The 9,438-nt window shown below is 39.3% G+C and overlaps 1 long non-coding RNA gene across 1 annotated transcript; it reads right to left on the reverse strand.

Annotated features, from left to right (window-relative positions):
- Nucleotides 1-7,337: 7,337 nt before the first annotated feature.
- Nucleotides 7,338-8,959, reverse strand: LOC117807609. The gene is made up of 4 exons (XR_004630012.1): nucleotides 8,907-8,959; nucleotides 8,677-8,772; nucleotides 8,533-8,585; nucleotides 7,338-7,486 (listed from the first exon to the last, which is right to left on the reverse strand). It is a non-coding gene; the product is annotated as an uncharacterized LOC117807609 (long non-coding RNA).
- Between the last annotated feature and the right edge of the window lie 479 nt (nucleotides 8,960-9,438).

Genomic DNA, 9,438 nt, shown 5'->3' on the forward strand with positions numbered 1-9,438 from the left:
GTTAATTTGCAAAAACATAACTCCATGTTATAAGTTTTCAAAAAACACATTTCTTTTTGATATAGATTCCAAATAAAGTTACATTTTCAAGATATCTTTGATAAGTAAAGTCATTTTGACTTAGTAAAGCCATCCAACCTCAGTTGACTGATCATACCAAAAGATAGTATTAGAAAAAAAATGTTTTTTTTTAATTTATTTTTTTTAATTTTCAAATGTGAGTTAACCGTTTTTGCAAATGAACTCTTCAATTGGTATCTTAGCTAACATTGCATGTTTATGCTAGATTTCAACTATGACATGGTTAGCTACGCATTTGTTGCTTACAATTCAATGACCAATTAAAATTAATTATATTTAGTAGGCTTTCTATTGGTTAAAAATGGTACTCAATTTTTTGTGGATGCTAAACAGACTCTTAAATCTGATGTCATATTATTAAATCTAAACTTTTCAAAAAATTAACACTCGCAAATAAATCAGCGTGATAAAAAAAAAACTAGCTAACATGATAGAAAACATATTTGAGAAAATGTATTTTATCTACTTTAAACCATGTTTCATCTTTTATAATGGAGGCGGCAGGCCTTGTGATCTGTACTAGTCACGAGGAGGAGCTTTAAATATTTTGGCTTCACTTCCGAGGAGCTGCAATGGTGTCCATTGTTATATCATCTATAGTTTAGACAATTTTAACACATCAAGCCAAATTCCCAAAGACTCTAACATTAACACATCTCCTTCTGAGATTCAGGCAGAAGAGCGGTGTCTGTAAACACTCAGTTGTTCCAGCAGTTAGCTGACTCACAGAAACAGAAATTAAATCCATTTGTTTCACTCAGTAAAAATTCAAAGCATAATCTTCAAAGTCAGACAATGATTTTGCGTGACCAAAATAAGTATTATTGAATATTAAACATTTATTGCACTTTCATGGTTGTTACATAACACTGTGTACCACTATTCTCTTAATTAACCCCTTTTTTTTCCGCCGATTCAATGACAGAGATCCCCCTTTTTCCTTTACAGGATTACAATTACATACTAATGACTGTTTGCAGCCTTTTTCTTTGTTTGTGTAAGCTTCTAATCACTGTGTTCTGCTTTTTTGGGGGGACTCCATGCTGGGTTTCATTAAGGAACAGCATCAGCTCCCCCACCTCCAACCTCTGAACCAAACTGGCTCTGGGATGCTACTGGGAGATTGTTGGCAAGATGTGTTGATTGTGAGTCATTAAGCAGAGGCAATTAAAGCCTGTGTGATAAGTTTATCTGGTTTGGTGACACTTTCTAACATTGCTTTTGTAAGGATACCATTTAAAATAAGCACTGATGGCGATTACGCCACAGGGTAAAAACCTACAGGCCTTTTCAAGGATGATGTTGTGCAAGTAGCTTAGAGGCTTCAAATACAACAGTGCCTCAGTTAAAGGCATAAAATGAGCAAGATATTTGGTTGGACAATATAAGAACTGGTATTAAACTTAGTCCGCAAATGTCAACATTTTCATTGAGTTGACATCATATTTACTTTAAGCTACTTGAACAACCACATGGATTACTAGATTCTGCCATTAAAGCTGGGGTTGGTAGTCAGATTTAAATACACTTTTTGTTATACTGGTTAAAATGATCTTTATGTCCCGATGGCAATCAATACCTAATGTGTTCTTAAAAAAAGAGTGAAAAAAACCTGCTATCTACAGCCGGAGTAAACCTGGGAAAACATCAACCAATCACAGTCATTAGGGTCCAATTTTATGAAACCAATCAAATCCCATCCTGCCATTCTCCCCGCCTTCTGCACGTACATTTCCCCGGCGTGCACTCCCCGTCCCCTGCCTCTGCTTACTGCCCCTCTCGCTTGACCTCGGGCCTGTCCCCTCTGATCCGATGAGGTGCTTTGCTCAGGACTGTAGTCCGGATCAGAATCTAAAAAGCTCTCACCATGGGGGCTCTGACAAGCAAAAGAATTAATGGCATCTAGTAAGTCCTACAGAAAATGTATATGTACTGTAGTGTCCGTCCGGACGCTGTAGGGATGACAAGCCGATTGGTGAACACGTTGAGCTTTAATAACCGGTCACTGTCAGCCATGATCACGCCAACCAACAAAGCAACAATCAATGTTTGAAGGAAGAACTTGTCCTCTTGTCTCTCCTCTCTCCTCGCACACTCTAAACCTCTCTTGATGCCTTCACTGACTGTCAACACTGTAGGAATTAAGAACCTCTACACTGAACACGTTTAACAAACAGTAGAGCTGTTACAGTATATGTGTTATAACTTTTCTCCTGATATCGTGTCACCAGTACAACTGGATAATGCTAGCATGATAGTTGTGAGTACTAACATTAGCCATGTTTGTTTGTGTTTTTAACTTTCACTATGATAATGTTTTGGTGAGGACCGGTTTTGAATCAGTCACCATCATATGGTCTTGAATCAGCGGCACTCATGCATGTGAGCGGGGGCGTCATTTTGGAGGAGCTCCGAGGGGAGGGGGGGAGGGGTTAGACGGAGTCCTGAGGACATGCTACATTCAAATTCACGCTAGTTTTCCAAGACTACCAACCCTAGCTTTAATGTAGGTGCACTTGTTAATAAAAAAAAAACCTCTTTCACTTACTTAAATGGTCCATGGATTGAATGAAACAAACTCTCCCACCATTTTAACAGACTTGCTGGTGATTACATTGCAAATTGGAATGCGTTTTATACTCCAGTAACTTGAATTCTGTTTCAGTTTTGGGGCTATACATGGTCAGGGGAGGTTGCGGGGGAAACATAATTACAAAAGTTAGTCAAGCCCAACAAAACAGTGCTTAGAGCCTGTACGACTATTGCTTCTGAGCGACCCTTTTTGTCACTCCCATTATTCACAGTCTGTGCGAAACAGGCGGGAATTAGTTTATTGTAATTCTAGAACAGAGTCATGCGAGGGGGAATAGCTGCGAGAGGACAAAAAGGGCGACTGAGACGGAGGAATTTGTGTGCACAAGCCTAATTGAGAAGGAGCAAGGTTAGAATGTGAAATACCCCCTCTGCTCATTTCATTCCAATTGGCTTGGAGTCTCCCTCAAAGCCATATAAAGATGATTACAACTTAAGTAGGCCTTGAGTATCCATCACACAAAGGTGTGTATCAAAAGGCACAGTGGGCCCATACACGTACCGGAGATAATACACCATTTCAATCAATGTTGGACTTTATGGGAGTGACACCTGCTGAGGTGACATTCAACTTGAATAGCTGCCTCAACTTAAATGATTCGTTTAATCCATAGTGTGTAATTATAATAGGCAATGGTAATATTAGATGAATGTAATTTAGATCTCTATTACCCTTAATGTCGTAATTTCCAAGATTAAAAAGTGTTAAGCACTCCAGATGGAATACAGCAACCACCTGGACAGGAAAAGATGGTGTAAACGCATGTGTATACACATATTTAACAGCTTTTTCTTCACTCAAACACTAAAAATCCTCTACCTGTACCAACACAACAAAATGAGAATGGTAATAAAAAGAGAACAAAGGAGGAAAACACAATATTATTGGATGGAGGCTGAAATGCCTGTCTTGGGTACATGCCATCTGTCCCTGGGAATCAATCAATCGCCTCAACCTCATTACACCATCATAATGAATGTGTAGACAGACAGAAGGGAGGCAGTGAGGATGACTGTATCCTCCGTCTGACCAACTTTACAAAGCTTAGAGTCTCACGGTTTTATTGTCACGCAACTTATTGCAACATCCTGACTTCAATATACGAGGAAATGACAAAGCTGATCCCAAGATGAGGTCCAATAACATCCACCAGCCGAGCGCCAATCACGCAAACTTCACTTTTGGCTGAGTTCCTGAAGTCAGTGCTGCTTCATATCACATCTAATGTGATTTTAAACTCAATGGCTGGGATTGTTTAAGTGATTTGCATTCTTTGGCTTTGGGACATTTACCAAAAATGGAAGTTTAAACTTATAATGGGAATTGTGTGTCATCAGAATGGAGCAAATGGCAAATGGACTTCTACTGAAATAGCACCATCCAATAACACACTGACAACAAAGGCTGCTTCAATTGGTGACCATCAGTATTAACTAATCCCATTCATATGCATCCAAACACCACTGACTTTCAATTTATGGTTTAGTATCTTGCCCAAGGATATTGGAATTTGATTGTTTCAGCCAGGACCAAACCCCAACCTTCTATTGGGAGACCACCCACTCTACCACTGAGCCACAACCCCACCCCAAATTTTTTTAGAGACTATTAAGTTTGGTTGATTCTAAAGTTTAACACAAAATGAATTGGAAAGACAGGCATGGTTTAAAATTGTTTTACTCAATCAGGCTAATTTGGCAGATGAGAAACACACACAAAAAAAAGACAATCAAGAACAGGTTACAGGTAACCAGCCAATAAAATGAAGCAGGAAGTTGTACACACAGGGAAATAGAGCAATCTGGAAGGATCATTTAGCATTTTTTGGGGAAAAAAATACTCATTTGCTTTCTCAGAGTTTCTTGTCTTGTATGGTTCTTTCTAAAGGTACCAAACCCATCTCTCAACACTTCTTAATCTTACCTATTTAAAGTTATGTCTTTACTTAAATGAAAGCTGAATACCAGAATATAAGACATGTTTTACCAGCCGTCACTCACAACTTTGGCGCCTTGGGATACAAGGTCGAGAGACACAGTGATAGTCCCAAACAAAGTACTACAAAAGTCGGACAAGTTAACCAACAAATGAGAGAGTTATCATGCCAATTTTTAAAAAAAAGTTACCAGTGCAACATAGTCATCAAACAACTGTCAAGATGCCAAGAAGTATGGTGTCACAGAGTGTAATGTACAAAGATGACAAGCCCAAAAAGACAGTCTTAAAGTGCACCCATTACCAGACCTGTCATCCATCCAATGGACTGCATGTTATTTTTGTTCTTATGGTATTTAAATACAGATAACAAAAGTGCTTAATTTACATACATGACAGCAAGTATTATGATAATGTTATTTTATTTATATGTAACAATTTATTTTCAGATTAAACAGAATACATGATTCCATTTAAAAGGAGTCTAAAATAACAACCTACCTAATAATATTTGATGTGTTTTATTATTTTTTGAGTAAAACTATTTCCTTTATTAAAGCTGCTGTTGGTAGGAATGGTGTAAAAAAATGATATTTTTTTCTGCTGGGTTTGGAGAAAAGGTCATAATACTAATAGGTAATCATCTGTAAGTGAAGTAATTTGAGATTATGGCGAAATCTCTGAGTTTTCCAATGCCTTTGTATCAAGCAATGTTCATTTTCCTCTCGTTCCCTGTTATCAAGGACCAATCAGAGCTACTCCCCGACCCTCTGTCCTGATTGGTCGAATGGCAACCCCACTACCTCGCCCTGATTGACTGGGAAGCCACTACTTCCTCATAGAATGCACACAACGATCTTCTGTGGGCGGGGTTAAGACAGCAGAGAGGGGAGGGGTAGTGTTGACAACAGTAGCTTTAAAACAAGATTAAGCCATCAAAAAGGTATTTTTTTGGAATTAGTCTTGAAATTTAGGGGTCCTCTTTTAATTAGGGTCAGCCATCTCACTTGAGTATCATTTGATTGCCTTGCAATTTGGTCAACTATTGTTTTTATTTAATGAATGCCATATTTAGCTGGGACAGGTCACAAAAAGTCCGGTGAGGTGAGAGCTGGCAAACTCAGTGAGGACATCTAGTGGACAGGTGTGGGATAACCCAACTGGGAGTCCTTATTCAACATTTTTATTATTTGGACCTGCTTGTATTCTGAACATAGACTCATTGGAAATGGTTTAAAATGGATTACACAAAAGTAAAGATATCAAGCATAGATTTTCTTTAAGATGTAGACTATTTATGCAATTTTAAAAGAGCATTTGCTTCCCAGAGTGCCAAGTTTGATCACCCTTTGGCAGAGGGCTGGATACATTTCCAATTTATACAAAGGACAACATTACATTCTTGTGTACGAACTGCCAAACCTGCACATTATGAAGATTGATGGTACAGTCAGTCATCTTATAGTGATGTTATACAGATTAGAACTCATACACATACAGTGCACATACTAGACATAAGCTGGGGAAGACAGAGCCTGAGTGTGTGTGTGTGTGTCCACTTAGATGGATAAGGCACTCATCAAACCACATGAGTGTGCCCACACTGAGTTAATTGAAGAAGAAGAAAAATCTGCCGGGAGCTGATAAACAACAACATTAATTGCCATCATTTGGCTGGAAAGACACTAGTGCTGCTCCTCCGCCCTCTTTTCTCCTTGCATTTCAGTCTAAAACTCATTATTTTAGCAGTATTTTACCAAGACGTGCATGCACTCTACCCTCACTGGCTCTGCTCACCAAACAGGACCTGGTTGATCCTTCCTTCCGGCCCTGAAGCTTCCATATGAGAAGGAGTTGAAGCCTGACCACATTTGTTGTCTGGATGGTAGAAATAACAGTAATTTACCATGCCACCGCGTTGACCTTATTAGGCGGTGAACAAAAGCGCTGCCACTTTTTGGACTTCCTCTGGGCCAATGTCGAGCCCTTGATGATATATAATACCACTTGGCAGGCAAGTTAATTATAAGCTGGCCCCTAACACTTGGCGTCGGAGGAGCCTGCCATTTGAAGGCAATGTGACTGCGCTGCTGTGTCTGTGTGTCTCGATGTGTGTGGGCAGTGAGGAAGCAGGGTTACACTGTTATCCAAACTGTCAGAGTCACTTTCAAAAGAGTTGGTGAGACACGATTGGTGTCCACACCTCTTACACACTTACACACTGGTACACACAGTACACACTGCTGCAGATGCTACCGCACAAATGAAGTGGAAATACAAGTATAATAGGCCCCCACACACAAACCCTGCACACGGAAAAACACATTGATACCTTTCCTGGTCATGATTTTATACATTTTTATATTTTACATTTAATAAAAAAATGTCTGTAAGCCTTGATAGAGTCAGGGCCGACATTTATCAGCATTGACATTAATATGCCTGTGAAACCAAAAACTAAATGGCTGGGGAAAAGTGTTGTATCGTACAAAAAATTGACTGACTGTACGTTGTATAATTTCACACTCTCACACTACTACTCAGGATAACAGAGGTCTTTAAGACTCTTTTGGTCTGTTAAAACATCTATTTTTTTCACCTGTATACTTATCAAAAGATGTCCTGGCATCAATTTCCTGGTTCATATATGGCCAAGATCATATTTGATCTCTTTTTAATTTATAATTTACTTGCTTTGATCACAACAGTTGCCAAAATCGACATAGCCTAAAAGTTCCTTACTGGAGCTTTAATTTTATAGTGACATTTGCTAATTGCACAGTCTAAGAGTTTCCATACTTGAATGATGTGTTTGACTGATGTTTTTTGTTCTTCTTGGAGCATCTTGGACACGCCTTTTCCTTAGTGCTTGTCGACCTGTTAAGGCTGGCACACATTACAGGATTCTTCAAACCTTCACACATTCAGAGACCACACACTTGATGACAACAAAAGACAGATCGCACAAGATCTCTCTCTTCTGATCTTATAGTGTGTGGTGTGCACTATGGAGCACACCACACACTAATCGATTCTTTAGCAGAGTATCAGGTTCTTCACGCTCAATATTCCAAATCTCGCGTAGTAAAACGTGACTTTGGTGTAAACAAACATGGCAGACCAACAGGAAGAGGCAATGATGATCGTTTTTCGGCCTCTTACTTTCCGGAAAAAGTCATGGAGACGGCAAGAATGTTGGCTGTATGCATTACAGTGCGAGTTGTATTCGTAACAGCGGTGAGGTTTCGCCGGCGCCATGTTTTTTGTTTGTTTTTACTTCCTCATCCATCAGTTAGCTGAGTCAGCTTGCGTCTTGATTGGCTTTTGCTCCAGTGCACGTGACATTACACACTGTGCATGCTCGGCTCCTCTCGGAGCATCCCACACACTACAGGATTTCTAGTCGCAAATATTAAACATGTTGATTATTTACGATCTCTCCTTCTGACGCCTTCCGAGCGGCTCCGACCGGACAGAATCACTCTTAACACACCCCACACCACAGGAAAATCAGACACGATGTTGTTTGCAAACATCCGACAATCGAGACAAAAATCAGCCTGATTTTCCTTTATTGTGTACCCGCCTTTAGTGGGCAAAATCTGTAGGCATTTATGGGTGTGGACCCATCTTTCAAACATCATCACCTGACAAAGACCAGTGTGTTGACATTTTGTGATTCAGCAAACTTATTTGTGTCAATGAATAAGTGCGGGGGTCTAGCAGATAGAATAAATTCATGCTTTCAAGAAAAGAAATACAGTGTGTAAGGGATAATGTATGCTAAGAAGGTGATTATGTGATTTAGAATATCTTCAGGGTGAGAGATGATCCCCCCCTATGCCGCCAATTAAGGACATAAACAAGTTGACACAAAATATTGACTTAAAAATTATGTAATTACACAACTGAATAAAATGTACCTCTGATTACACGGTAGCTAGCTCCTCCATGGCAAGAAATTCTTAACAGCCTCCTTTGGGGATAAATAAATATTAAACTAAACGTTTCAGTTCACAGTCAAGTTGAAACATTAACTTGTGTATTTGTTCAAATTCACATCATACCGAATGCTTCCAATGAAGGGAAAGTTTGACATGGTCAACAGGGCTTCTTTGGGGATATTTATTTTAACATATACGTTTGTCCTCCATACTTTTTGGCTTATCGATTTAGAATGCAGAAACAGAAATTAAAAAATGTTGCCACATGGTCAACAGGCAGAGGTGAAATGTGACAGATTCCTTTACACTGGTGTTCACATATTATCTTGAAATGTTTCTCTGCCAATACTTACCTTTTGTTTGGTTTGTCTAGTGTACCATGTGGTGCCCAACAGCTTAAAGGGGCTGGCCCAGCACTTCCTGGGTATTCATAGGATTGGTGATGTCATCACTGACATCACTGGGTCATACCAATTTTGGGGGGGTTGGTTTCTGAAGTTTTCTATTTCCTTGTTTTATATTAATTTTGGAAAACATATTCTGTTTGAAACTCATTAAGTTATAGTAATGAGCTAAGGTTAATTTGGAAGTTTATTTAGACTGCCGTGTTTCAGAGTATTAAAGTTTTGTTCTCTTGTGTGTGTTGTGTCCCACTCAGCTGCTCTCAGCTGCAGCCAATCGGGTAATTGGGTAGTCTATAAAGCTGGCAGAAGTGTGCTTTGCAGGGGGGGGAGGCTGTGCTGCCTCAAGCACGTGAGTTGTATTAAATTGATTATGAGTTAATTTGCCTTACTTTTCTTTACGTTTTGTTGATTTTGTTGAGTTGACACGTGTCCTTAAAAACACTGCAAATAAATACTCACTTCTGGGGAAAGAGCAAGCGGC

The sequence above is a fragment of the Notolabrus celidotus genome, chromosome 23, assembly GCF_009762535.1.
Source record: "Notolabrus celidotus isolate fNotCel1 chromosome 23, fNotCel1.pri, whole genome shotgun sequence".
Classification (NCBI taxonomy): Eukaryota; Metazoa; Chordata; class Actinopteri; order Labriformes; family Labridae; genus Notolabrus; species Notolabrus celidotus.